At 39.2% G+C, this 13,788-nt stretch overlaps 1 protein-coding gene across 3 annotated transcripts in view; it reads right to left on the bottom strand.

Moving 5' to 3' along the window:
• The window catches only part of LOC110839609 (limbic system-associated membrane protein-like), a 347,640-nt gene that overhangs the window by 201,146 nt on the left and 132,706 nt on the right, over positions 1 to 13,788 (bottom strand). The window lies entirely within an intron of this gene.

Below are 13,788 nucleotides of genomic sequence, written 5' to 3'. Positions count from 1 at the left end.
TAAATATTAAAATATTACTATAATTAACATTTAAATATCTAAAATATATTAAATGATGTTCTCTATCGAAATGTTCGATTTACATTAGAATATCACTTTTTACACGACATGTTTCAGTTCCAAAAAACCATCTTCAGGTGTATAAAATTATATAAACTTAAATATAATTTCTTAAATCCAACTTTTAGTCAGATGTTTATCAGATTTCAAATAATGTTTTCTGACTAAAAGTTGCATTTAAGAAATTATATTTAAGTTTATATAATTTTATACACCTGAAGATGATTCTTTTAGAACTGAAACATGTCGTGTAAAAAGTGATGATCTAATGTAAATCGAACATTTCGATAGAGAACATCATTTAATATATTTTAAATATTTAAATGTTAATTATAGTAATATTTTAATATTTAATAGGAATTTTATTATGATTAGACTGACAAGATTTAAATAAATATAATGCTGTAGTAAATTATATTTCTGCTGAACACAAGGAAAGGTTCAATTAACTATGACGCTGGTTGTCTAAGAACTCGCTTCTCAACCACAAAGGGAACCACTTGTCCTTTGCCAGCCGTCGTCAGAGAGTGTTGCAGTTCTCACACTTCGGGTCTCCGTAAATCATACACGCACATGCCGGAGGTGCCGGGTCCACACATGTGTAACGAGGATGAGCTCTCTGAACCTGGATCCAACGGAAACGGTGACGAAGCGTGAACCACTCCCGGCGGGCCGTGAATGCTCTGCATCACGCATAAGTTGAGGAGTATAAATAGACTATAATAAAATTAAGCTATCAACTTATTCGCCTGAAGCAGACGGTTTGTCGCTGTCTGCTGAAAGCTACAGGTCCTCCAACACGTTCATACAGACCTGAGCTACATTTTCGAACGCTATCTTTAAGAATTTGTACAGCTCCTTGGCATTAATGTTGGAACATTCCTGCTTAATGACATTTACAAATATATTTCTTATTATATACTAAACTAATGTATCTTTGTAATTGTTTAATTTTAACCGTCTAATCACAATAAAATATTTTATTAAATATTAAAATATTATTACTACAATTAACATTTAAAATATATTAAAATGATGTTCTCTATCGAAATGTTCGATTTACATCATTTTAATATATTTTAATGTAAATCGAACATTTCGATAGAGAACATCATTTTAATATATTTTAAATGTTAATTGTAGTAATAATATTTTAATATTTAATAAAATATTTTATTGTGATTAGACGGTTAAAATTAAACAATTATAATCATCACAATATGACGCAACATTATCATCTAATGTATCTTTATTCTGAAACTTTGGGCAGAGGATACGACAATGTGTCGTTTCATCAGGGCTCTCGCATACCTCATACGGAAATTATAGGTGAATATGGCGTGGTTGTAAAATGATTAGCAGGGAAAACCAACAGAACTCAGAAATAGCCTACGCCAAGATGAATCTTACTTGAAGTCGTACAGAGCCGGCTGAGGTATAACACGGATTAATTTTCTGTTTACGTGTAATCTTAAAAGTTTAACTTGTGCCTCATTGTATAGGCTATAGAAAATGTTTGTAAAAGACATTAATTCCTTAATTCAACGAGCTCAGATCATGACCCTTCCTTGTCAAATACCATCGCTGTTTTTTGTACAATGAGCAAAATTTTGCAAATTTGTGAAGAAACAAACAAGTTTTACGTCGAAACCATATAATTCGACAACACATTATTTAAGGAAGAAACTGTCGTTCTAAAGGATGAATGATCTGGCATTGGGCTATGGAGATTATAAGTGCCAAATTTTACTCACATGGAGACAAGAAGACATTTTTGGATTGTGAAGTTTACTGACCTCAATTAGAATACCCCTTTATCCTAAGCGACGCACAATAAAGACGTACTTGGTTCAATGAAATACATCTAAATTTATTTTAGACCTAAGTACTGCAAAATTGCTCGAAGAAGTGAGCCCCCTTCGTCAGTTATACTGGGAGCTAAGTGGGGCCCACAGAATATCGGAAAGTTGCAAAATCCTTACCACTATTTGAAATCGAACGGCGGTCGACAAACTAATCGATGATTACTTTACAGTGTGAGTTTTTAGGTTTATTTAAAGAGATCAGTTACAAAATATAGTGTTATGATATTCTGGACAAACGTAATTCATTGTCTGGTATATAATAATTAAAAAAATATTATAAAATCTAAAGGCAGTACGTTTCGGAGATGGCTCTGTCTCAATTTTCAGAGGAAACGTTACGTAAAATAAAGACTAACTTTATCTAAAGTGTCCCACAGAGCAGGTAAGCTTACGTTACTTCCTGAATACTGGGACGTCGTCAGTCTTCGAAATGTATTTTCATTTTTCTTTAACGTTTAAATAACAGAAAATGGATAATGCCCAGACTAACTACAACTTCAGGACAGAAAGAAACGAACTACGTAGACACCCAACATTTTCTACAAGGACAGTACGTCATAATATTAAAATAATAATAATGGTAATAAACGGTTATATTACAACGAAGCTACACAAGCTCACACACGAAGTGTTAAAAACTAATTATAAAATGTGCAATTTGGCTTCGTGACAGACAGAAGCCCCCCCCCCCTTTCCCCAACAGCTGTGACGGCCTCAGCGCCGTTAGACAAAGCGATGCCAGCTTCTTCTGGCTACTCAAATGAGGCGTGAAATGGCTCAGACTGAGGCATGTTCCACGTGCGTTGCAGACGTGAATACACTTGCATGTTACGAGTACCAATCACTTGGCTGCGAAGCTTAGCAAACGGGACCGCGTGTCACTTAAGCCCCTATCGAACTGAATTAGTGTTAAGTTAGAGGTTAGGGCTTCCTGGTAATTTAGGGCGTGTAAGACGATAATATTTGTTCATAAGTCACAGAAGGCTAGGGAAAATTAAATAATTGTGATCTCATGTTTTCTATTTTTCAGTAAACAGGCTAAACATATAGATGGCGATCCTCAACCCTGAAGATAAAGGCGGTATTTTCCTGCGAAATACTGGAATTAAGCCAAGATATATGATGCAGAAACCTAGAAGATTATATCCATTCTTAAATCGCCCTGAAAATGTCAAGTCCTACATATTTGTAGAGAAAACAAATCTATGAGTTAGCAGGGCAAGGCGAGGGAAATTCTCCCTCAATGAAGAGATCACTTGGGAGTTCTATGTACAGAGGACAGGATAATATTAAAATGTCTTAAACAAGTTAAGAAATGCACACAAAATGTAACAATTTCGACGTCTTTGCCAGAACTTGATCTCCGGCCTTCAATCTAAGTCTAATTATAATAACCATGGTAACCGATGTATTCCAGAGAATTTCGGTGCCCAGAAACGCTTATAAGGTCTACCTGTAAAGTGTCTATTATTATTGACAAATTTTAACCAAACTATCCAATATTGCAACGGCTCGCAGACTTGCGGAGTGGAATGCAGTACGAACTGGATTCGTGTTTCATAAAAGATTGGAAATTTCTTGAACAGCTGAGCAACTATTAGCTTCTCATTATCACGATGGCCTTTAGTATTGTGTAGGTTTCCATTACCGTTTTTTTTATTGATTAAAAGTGCTGAAAAGTTAGAGGACAGCATTTCCAGTACTTATTCTAAATAGATGCACACGTACGTAAATGCTTTGTTATCTATCATTTATTATTATTATTTAGTGTTCTGTCTGACGACAGGTCCATATGAACAGGATCCTTCCATCCTTTTCTCGGACTGGGACCTGTTCATATACGTTCTTGGCAGATGATCCAGAAGTGGTTTGCCATTGCCTTCTTCTGTGTGTGAATGGAGTAATTGTTGGGATGCCACGGAGGAAAACTCCGTGTTGCCTAGACCACGGCCTTGCCCAACACAAGTTATAAATTCGGGCACCGCCGGGAATCGAACCCGAGACCCCCAGGATTACAAGGCCAGCGTTCTAACCGCTAGACCACCATGGCGGTAGTTTTGTTATCTACTGTACAGAAACGTTTTGGCACCTTGTACTACTAATGAATTAATTCCAGTTACATGACCCCCAATGGTATTCGGGGCTTAAACACCTTGTCTCCTTTAATGAAGGTGGGAAGTTGATACAAAATACATAAGACTCCAGGATTGTATACTGACTCCTATGTTCGAGATTCCGATATTTCTGTCATTAGTAGGCCCGAGAAGTTAAGAATGCAGGCTCCAGTTTTATCGGCATGAAATAATGACTTCCTTATCTTTGAATTTTATGAGCTGTAGTGCTGGTAATAGACTCTTAGACGAGTGACACGCGTAATAATGACCCTCTGATGTGGTCGTAGCGTCTCCAAGAGGCGCGGCTGCACACACATCCTCTCTTCATATTCTAGGCCTATGCTTCATAATCACTTCACTGCGGATACTTTTAGAACCACGCTCCTAATTCACCGAGACGTAATGACTCACACATTAATTACGGTGTTCTTTGGTTTAGTTTTCTTTACATTTTCTCTCCACGAGTTCACGCCCGTTTCCTTGACACGTCGAATCTCTCAGCACCAGACGCTTAGCGTCTATATTTAAATGGTACGTCGATGCCACATTCCAATGTTCATCCTTGTCCTCTCGATTCAATGCGCCTGTGTAGATCAGCGGCCTTTGGCGATACATCGTTTTATGTACGCTTACCTGAGCAGACTCTCTGTCGAACATGAGCCGAGAGAGATGCCTACCTCCTAGGAACATCTTCCCAGCCTTTCACCTCGTCTCCATACGACAAATGTCTGTCAAAATCAACCAAACATGTCAATCAGCTTCTTCGAAAATACCTCAGAGTAAGAGACCACGATTATGTAGGCCAGAAACACGAAAGGGTCTCTTCACTACGAACTGGAAAGGCTCTCAAATCTAAAAGTTCTTGACGATGGTGAAGAGTCAATTGAATAAACATTTTCTTGGATATTATCCATCGTCTAGTAAATATAAAACGTATCCGGAGATAGGGATTAGCTCTATCTAGTGGGCCCAACTGTGTAAGAACCTGAAGACGGAGATAGAGTCCCATCTCCGAAACGTCGTTTTACGTTTTATATTTACTAGACGATGGATAATATCCAAGAAAGGTCCGGAGATAGGGATTAGCTCTATCTAGTGGGCCCAACTGTGTAAGAACCTGAAGACGGAGATAGAGTCCCATCTCCGAAACGTCGTTTTACGTTTTATATTTACTAGACGATGGATAATATCCAAGAAAGGTCCGGAGATAGGGATTGGCTCTATCTAGTGGGCCCAACTGTGTAAGAACCTGAAGCCGGAGATAGAGTCCCATCTCCGAAATGTCGTTTTACGTTTTATATTTACTAGACGATGGATAATATCCAAGAAAGGTCCGGAGATAGGGATTGGCTCTATCTAGTGGGCCCAACTGTGTAAGAACCTGAAGACGGAGATAGAGTCCCATCTCCGAAACGTCGTTTTACGTTTTATATTTACTAGACGATGGATAATATCCAAGAAAGGTCCGGAGATAGGGATTGGCTCTATCTAGTGGGCCCAACTGTGTAAGAACCTGAAGACGGAGATAGAGTCCCATCTCCGAAACGTCGTTTTACGTTTTATATTTACTAGACGATGGATAATATCCAAGAAAATTTTTATTCAATTGGACAGGCTCTGCTCGTCAAGTGTTGACATTGGGAGACGCTGAATTCTTTCGAGGAAAGAGAGGCGATGTAACGAGGTGAGGCTTGTAATGATGGCAATTAGGAGCGATTGAAGACGTTCCTCGCGCTAAATAAGACGAGCTCACATCAACTACTCCAACCTCTACACGTGACAGCCTTCGCGGCTAACACCACGATTTATAGCAGCCACGGGAATTTCGAAATTGTGGCAGGAATGAGGACTCTCGTTGTCTGCGTCCGTCTTCAGACGCAAATACGCGAGTTATTACACTTTTCCAGACATGGAGGACGACAGCATTGACAGTAGGATGAGAAAGATTGAAATAAATTTTAAATTATAGGCTCTCATGAGAGGCTGGGTGGATCTGAATCTTCGAAGACATTACCTGACTAGCTAAGCAACTATTAGCTTTTCAAGAACGACTGTACTCTATGAAATTAATTACACTGAGTGCTGAAATTGTGTGGTCACACGTGGTGTTTGATGAAAATGGAAAATATATTAAATACAGAACGATAAATATTATTAATTAGTGACTCCCAAATGTGACGTGTATGGTCGTTAGGTAACCTAGGCTAATTCTTCGCTCGGTTGGGACTTAAAAGAGAGCTTGGTTATGCTTCGTAACTTTCGCCACAACTTGTCACTGTCACTGGGACATTCCCAGACAAAATTCTTGATGACAAATTTTAAAATGTTGTACGTTCTGTGGCTCGGACGATTAAAATACATTTCTTATGATATTTAAGGTCCTCACTGTTGTGAAGATGTCGATGTTGTTCCGAATTGTTAAACCACATTGCTGAAGATGGAGGCAGTATGTGCAGAAGATGCATCGTCAAACTAATTTCTTACTGACTTATTGCTATATGCGTGCTTCCTTCTTTATTGAACCATTTTCTGTCATCGCCATTAATGGACCATTTCCACGAAACTGAAGACATCATGCGTCATGCCTGCCGCGCTGATAACAACATCTGAAGTGTCCGACGCTAACAACGAGCTCCAGACGCCTCTGCGTATCTACTGATCCGTGCCTTCGTGAGCCGAGAGTCAGTCAGTTGCAGAGAGTCGTGTATACGAGGTGCGATCGGAAAGTTTCAAGACTGCGCGTATAAAAACCCGTACACTTATCTCAGGTATTATATTAATCCATCACCCTCGAAGTAGTTCTCCTGGGAGTGAAAACAACGATCCCAGCGCCGCTGCCAAGCCTGGAAGCATCCCTGGAAATCTTTCTTTGTCAGCCTGTCAAGCACCATCTGCGATTCTGCCTGAATCTCTTGCCAAAGACTCGCCAAAACGGCTACGGAAACCTATGAAATGCTAAAGCAAGCATTTGGGGAGTCCGCAATGGGTCGTGCACAAACTTTTGTGTGGCATTCACGTTTTAAAAATGGCCGAACCTCTGTCGATGATGACGAGCGTTCTGGACGACCATCTTCGAGCACAACGCCCGAAAATGTTACGAAGATTCGGCAGGCCATTCACGAAGATCGACGTCGTACCATCAACGACTTGTGCGACATTGTTGGGATAGGCTATGGGACCTATCAGCTGATTCTAAAGGAAGAACTCCACATGCGACGCATCCTGCCTGAGGACCAGAAGCAGAATCGACTTCTCGTTTGCAGGAGCTTAAAAGATCTTGCAAGAACCGACCCCAACTTCCTTTCTAAGCTCCGTGTGACTTCTTCCTCTTCCCAGAGATGAAAATTCAGCTAAAGGGAAGGAGATTTGAGACGATAGAAGAGATTCAGGCAGAATCGCAGATGGTGCTTGACAGGCTGACAAAGAAAGATTTCCAGGGATGCTTCCAGGCTTGGCAGCGGCGCTGGGATCGTTGTGTTCACTCCCAGGGGAACTACTTCCAGGGTGATGGATGAATTTAATATCTGAGATAAGTGTACGGGTTTTTATACGCCCAGTCTAGAAACTTTCCGATCGCACCTCATATTCGTAACTCGCCTTCGTTCGTGTCCGTCATTTAGTTTACCAGTTAACGATACTTAACAAAGATACCGACGTGGTTAACGTAACTACGTCCCGTTCCTTTGTCAACACGCCAAATGGTAGAATTGTTTAGATAGGTCGTGTAAAACTAGAGAAGACTTAAATCTTTAACTAAGACCCAAGTCCACGTCCACGTCATCACGATCCTGAATACAGAAGTAGTTGTCTTACATCAATTAATGTGCTTAGTTTTGTAAGAAAGGGCGGAACTATTTTTCCTACTGCCAGAGAGATTGAACGGCCCATTTATTTTCAGTCGTGGCACAGCGAGGCTGTCGGCGTAGAGACACGCTCTGCAGACACCAGTACGCAGGTTATGAAGTCGATAAAACAGGTGCCGCTTCACTACGAGCAACAGAGCAGCTGTTGGGAGGTCCAAACTGCGCGCAAACTGTCAGATAAGAATTTCTTACACTGAGAAAGCAACATTTGCTCTTGTGACATCGAGTATGAACATGGCCGTGTTCTGGGATATCGCACCGCGTAACCTGGTGTATATTAACCAACATTTTAGAGGTGCTTACTGCCTCCATCATCAGGGCGATGAGTATGAAGATTTCTGTCTTCTGGGTTGTTGCGCTGTGTAGTCTGGTCGATGTTAACCAACGTTTCAGAGGTCATACTGCCTCCGTCATCAGGGCGATGAGTATGAAGATTTCTGTCTTCTGGGTTGTTGCGCTGTGTAGTCTGGTCGATGTTAACCAACGTTTCAGAGGTCATACTGCCTCCGTCATTAGAGTATGAAGATTTCTGTCTTCTGGGTTGTTGCGCTGTGTAGTCTGGTCGATGTTAACCAACGTTTCAGAGGTCATACTGCCTCCGTCATCAGAGTATGAAGAGTTCTGTCTTCTGGGTTGTTGCACTGTGTAGTCTGGTCGATGTTTACCAACGTTTCAGAGGTCATACTGCCTCCGTCATCAGAGTATGAAGAGTTCTGTCTTCTGGGTTGTTGCACTGTGTAGTCTGGTCGATGTTTACCAACGTTTCAGAGGTCATACTGCCTCCGTCATCAGAGTATGAAGATTTCTGTCTTCTGGGTTGTTGCGCTGTGTAGTCTGGTCGATGTGTACCAACGTTTCAGAGGTCATACTGCCTCCGTCATCAGAGTATGAAGATTTCTGTCTTCTGGGTTGTTGCGCTGTGTAGTCTGGTCGATGTTAACCAACGTTTCAGAGGTCATACTGCCTCCGTCATCAGAGTATGAAGATTTCTGTATTCTGGGTTGTTGCGCTGTGTAGTCTGGTCGATGTTTACCAACGTTTCAGAGGTCATACTGCCTCCGTCATCAGGGCGATGAATATTCATCGCCCTGATGACGGAGGCAACATCTGATGGTTAACATCGACCAGACTACACAGCGCAACAAACCAGAAGACAGAAATCTTCATACTCACCGCTGTGAGAACCTCAAGTCTTACATCTTTAAATAGCATTTGGTTCAAGATCTCTGCACGACGCCTTGTAATGAAGGGAGATAATAAGGAACGAGTAACGAAGCACCCCGTTCAGTTTTCTGCAGGCCTTAAGCCTTAGACCTGGGACACCTCTTACCATTAAAGACATGCCTTTACTATGACTACGCGCCAAAATATAATGTAATTATTATAAAGTTGCGTTTAGTGGTACACCAAACTTTTCTGTACTGGGTAAAGTCGCGAGTAGCTTTATAAGTTGATATCATTGCGTCATATTGTGAATTAAATTTAATTATTCGTGTTTTTTTCCGTCTAATCACAAATGTATATAAATAAAATTATACATAAGATATTAAAATATCATTTACATATTTGGTACAACTTTTTAGTACATGTTTCGGTTACATTGAACCATCTTCAGGTGTAAAGTTAAAAGTTAAAATTATAATCTTACAAACTAAAACTTAATTACTGTTGTTGTGTAACTTCTGATGATGTTTACTTCCAAATTCATTGGAGTGAGGGTATATTTTGAAGTGATAGTGGTTTAACATTGGCCTGTAACGTAAATAATTTAAATATTTTTAATTATTACTGAACTTGAAAGAACGAGTATAGAAGTCAAAATGTAATAAGGTAAAAATATTGTATAATTTTATTTATATACATTTGTGATTAGACGTAAAAAAAACACGAATAATTAAAGAGTAGCTTTATGCCAAGCACTACTGATGGTTAGAGCAGTCTGAGGGGATTCACGTAAGGGACGAAAGTGAATCTCAGCGGTTTAAGATCCCAGGACCTTTCGAATGGGAGTCAGAGTTTTCTCGAGGTCGATCCGCCGGGTAAGTGGCAATGAACTTCGTCGCACTGAGCAGTCTCCATTTCATTAGACTGCGGGATCTATTCGTTAAATGCAAAATCTCCGATCTGTTCGTTTTCTTCTGAGTGTAGCCCCTGAGTACGTAATCTAATAAGCGCCGATTAAACACGTTTGAATAAACATGAATTCTGTCTCATTAATTAGTCATAAAAATCATCCAGTTGGTTAAACCACCTTCATTTTGTATCGATTTGTGCATCCGTCTGTGTTGGACCTAGAGCTAATGTCTTTCTGGCGTTCACTCCGATATTCCATCTGCTTCTAAGGGGGCGCTTAATAAAAGGCTTCAACTCAAAATGTGACGTAATATACTCACGGACCCGAATTACTGCATGCTAATGAAATCAGTCTGAGGGTTATCCAAAATCTTTGCACGAGTAAAATAAGCTATCCGATTCGAGCGATAAGGTGTTATAATAGAAGAACATGAGAGCATTGAATGACTGTGACTGACAGGAATCTATGACCTACCTCGGTGACCGTATTAATGTTATCAGTGGCCTCGAAATGCGTGAATCAACAAAGCCTATTCTGTTTAGCCTAGGCACACTTCTTAAAATACGCCTAATATTATATTTATTATTTAGTGTTCAGTCTGACGACAGGTCCATATGAACAGGATCCTTCCATCCTTTTCTCGGACTGGGACCTGTTCATATACGTTCTTAGCAGATGATCCAGAAGTGGTTTGCCATTGCCTTCTTCTGTGTGTGAATGGAGTAATTGTTGGGATGCCACGGAGGAAAACTCCGTGTTGCCTAGACCACGGCCTTGCCCAACACAAGTTATAAATTCGGGCACCGCCGGGAATCGAACCCGAGACCCCCAGAATTACAAGGCCAGCGTTCTAAAAAAGGAAAACTGTTACTTGTAAGATAGGACACTCACGCCGTATTTCTAGAAGTACAATGTAATCATTGTTTAATCATTTAATAACTCAACAAAACAATTGATTATTTTAATAATTTAAAAATGCAGTGCTATCATTAGCATCGCATAAGAATTGTACTATTACATTATTAGATAATTAAGAATATGTAGTAATGCTCATATAAATTTTTGTTTCTGTCTTCAAGCACTGCGAATGGGGGATTTAATCCGTTTCGCTCGTTAAATAGATCTAGTCATCATCAAGAACGAAGTTGACGTAATAAACCTGCCTCTTCCCACTCCCTGAAGACAGAAAATTAACCTCCGAAACATCGTATGGCCTGTAGGCTATTTTTATAGTTTGACAATAGACAATGCCCAGGGAAATAAAGTGAAGACGGGAAAAGATTGGCAGGCGTTCATTGTTTGTGGCAATAAATCAGCGGATTCCATAATGTGATGGAGACTTAGACCCAGGGACATTCATCCGGTCACGGAGAATTAACCGCGGATAATGTTTGCTGGGAGCGATGTATTTGGGTCGGAGAGTATCTGAAAGGAGCACTTAGGGAGTGGATGTCGCTCGTCTGGAGAGTTATGGCTCAGTGGGAACGAGAGAGAGCTGAGACGAGGCTCGCTAATTCTCTGCTAAGTGCCGGCAAATTACGGCCTGAACCACTGCATGGAGATATCTGCGTCCTCGGTGCAACAGTGGCACGTGACGCGACGCCACAGACTGCTGGTCCATTTCGCCCAGCATCTTTTCTCGTTTCACTCTTACCACGAACAAAATGCCATCGAGTGACATTTTTCCACGGTATTCTGCCGGAACTGGTCTATTGTCGGCAACAAGGCCTATTTGAAACCCGTATCATCTATTTTTCGCGTGTCTTGCAAATCGTTTGTATTTAATTAATTATTCTTGTCCATCTAATCACAATTTAAAATTTAAAATTAAAATTAAGATAATTAAAATGTAAATCGAATGTTTCGATAGGAACATCACATGATATTTTAATTATCTTAATTTTAAATTGTGATTAGACGGACAAGAATAATTAATTAAATATATATTTTTCACAATATGACGCAACTATATCATCTTATGAAATCGTTTGTAGAAAAAAAAAAATGTACCGAAGAAACACGAATATTTTATGGCTCGCATTAGTGTTCTTCGGTGAGGAACCAACGGGTTTGAAGTTCGCGTAAGTTGATTTTAGGCTGCGTGCCATCTGCTTTAACATTTCATGATTCGGAATTTTGTCCACGGGATACAGACTTCAATATCACAAAACAAACAGCCGAGCCTCTTAAGAACAGAAAAGAGCCTATGGTATGTTTATTTGCTATTATTTATTATTTTAGTTCATTTTGTTTTCTATATTCAATCATATTTCATTAATGTTTTCGAATCTTTTACTTCACAGACTGGTATAAACATTAATAACACCACCTCAACAAATAATGTTATATTAATAATATCTAAACACAACTTCCATAAAATATACTGAGAAAGATGATAAAATTATAAAATTGTAAAAAAACTATAAATAATTGTAATTTGAGTTTAAAAGTTTATAATTTACACCTGATGACGGTTTCATAAAACCGAAACATGTTGTGAATGTTCCGATGTAAATCGAATGCTCGATATGGAACATAAGATGATATTTTAATCATTTTAATTATCTTATCTTACTATTTTATTGTGATTTGACGGTAAACTAATATAATAATTATTTAAAGAGCCAATCTTTGTTACGCGGACGCGTTCTGTTTTCTTTGAGGTAGGAACTGAGTTCTTCAATATCATTTAAATGAACCTCTTAACACTTTGAAGCCTAAGGAGAGAGAGAGAGAGAGAGACAGAGAGAGAGAGAGAGGCGTCGGGATGGTAAGGCGTAGAAGCTTGAGATAAAAATTTCACTGTATTTGTCTTAAGCTTATATTCTTTACCGGCTCATAAAAATTATGCTCGTTTTAAACCTCTAGAAACAAAATGTCTCTCAATTCTCCGCCCAAATAATTTGATTCTTTTGTGTTTCCAAACTCTCTCTCTCTCTTCTTCGGGTTAATGGCGACGTCACTGGACATCAGCGCTTCGGAAGGCGTCGGTTCAGTTATTAAAGCTCGGGGCCTCGTAGAACAATTAACTTCAACTGTGTTACGAACCAAAAGACCTATTAATTAATTAACTCCGTGGAGCAGAGACCTTCTTCAGGTAGACCTACTGACATCTAGACAAGGAAAATTAATACTTTTTTAATACGATTCCATTGCCCGGACACTTTAGATATTAGTTAACAGACGTCTCCCCTGTAAGTTAGTACTTACTCTAGCCTGTAGATGTCTCTTTTCAAGAACTGACTGTACCATGTATTAGGTTTTACCATCATTTATTCCTAATTCCTAAGGCCTAGTATTATGTTGGCGCCTATGATGAGGTTCGCAGGTGACATATTTCGATTCATTTCCAATTTCTCGAGAAGGCTGGTGGACTAGACTTGTATTTGGAATAAACTCGGTTCGAATCTAAGACGAATTTCAAGCTTTTGGTCCTGAAAGAATATATTTGTCGTTTCTACAGCTGGATAACCACAATCGTCTTCTTCTAAATCCTTGCCTATTTGATGTAATAGTCCTTCAACGACGTATTTTCATAGTGAAACTATGAATAGGAGAATTATAATTTAAAATGTGTCACGACCACTTCAATTTTTAACTATTCTCTATCTATAAAAAATTTCAGGGCCCTTTAAATTCTACACAGACTCAACAGAGCTAGATTATTACAATTCAATTTACATTACATATATTTTTTCTGTTTATATCATAAGATAAACGCCTTTAATGGTTTATATTTGTTTAAATCTTGTCAGTCTAATCACAATAAAATTCCTATTAAATATTAAAATATTACCACAATTAACATTTAA

This window comes from Zootermopsis nevadensis, unplaced genomic scaffold (assembly GCF_977971745.1).
Source record: "Zootermopsis nevadensis isolate Lab colony 2312 unplaced genomic scaffold, Znev_1.0 Znev_ptg000019l, whole genome shotgun sequence".
In the NCBI taxonomy this organism is placed as follows: Eukaryota; Metazoa; Arthropoda; class Insecta; order Blattodea; family Termopsidae; genus Zootermopsis; species Zootermopsis nevadensis.
The sequence above is the reverse complement of the archived record's forward strand: the minus strand, read 5'-3'. Positions and strand labels throughout refer to the sequence as shown.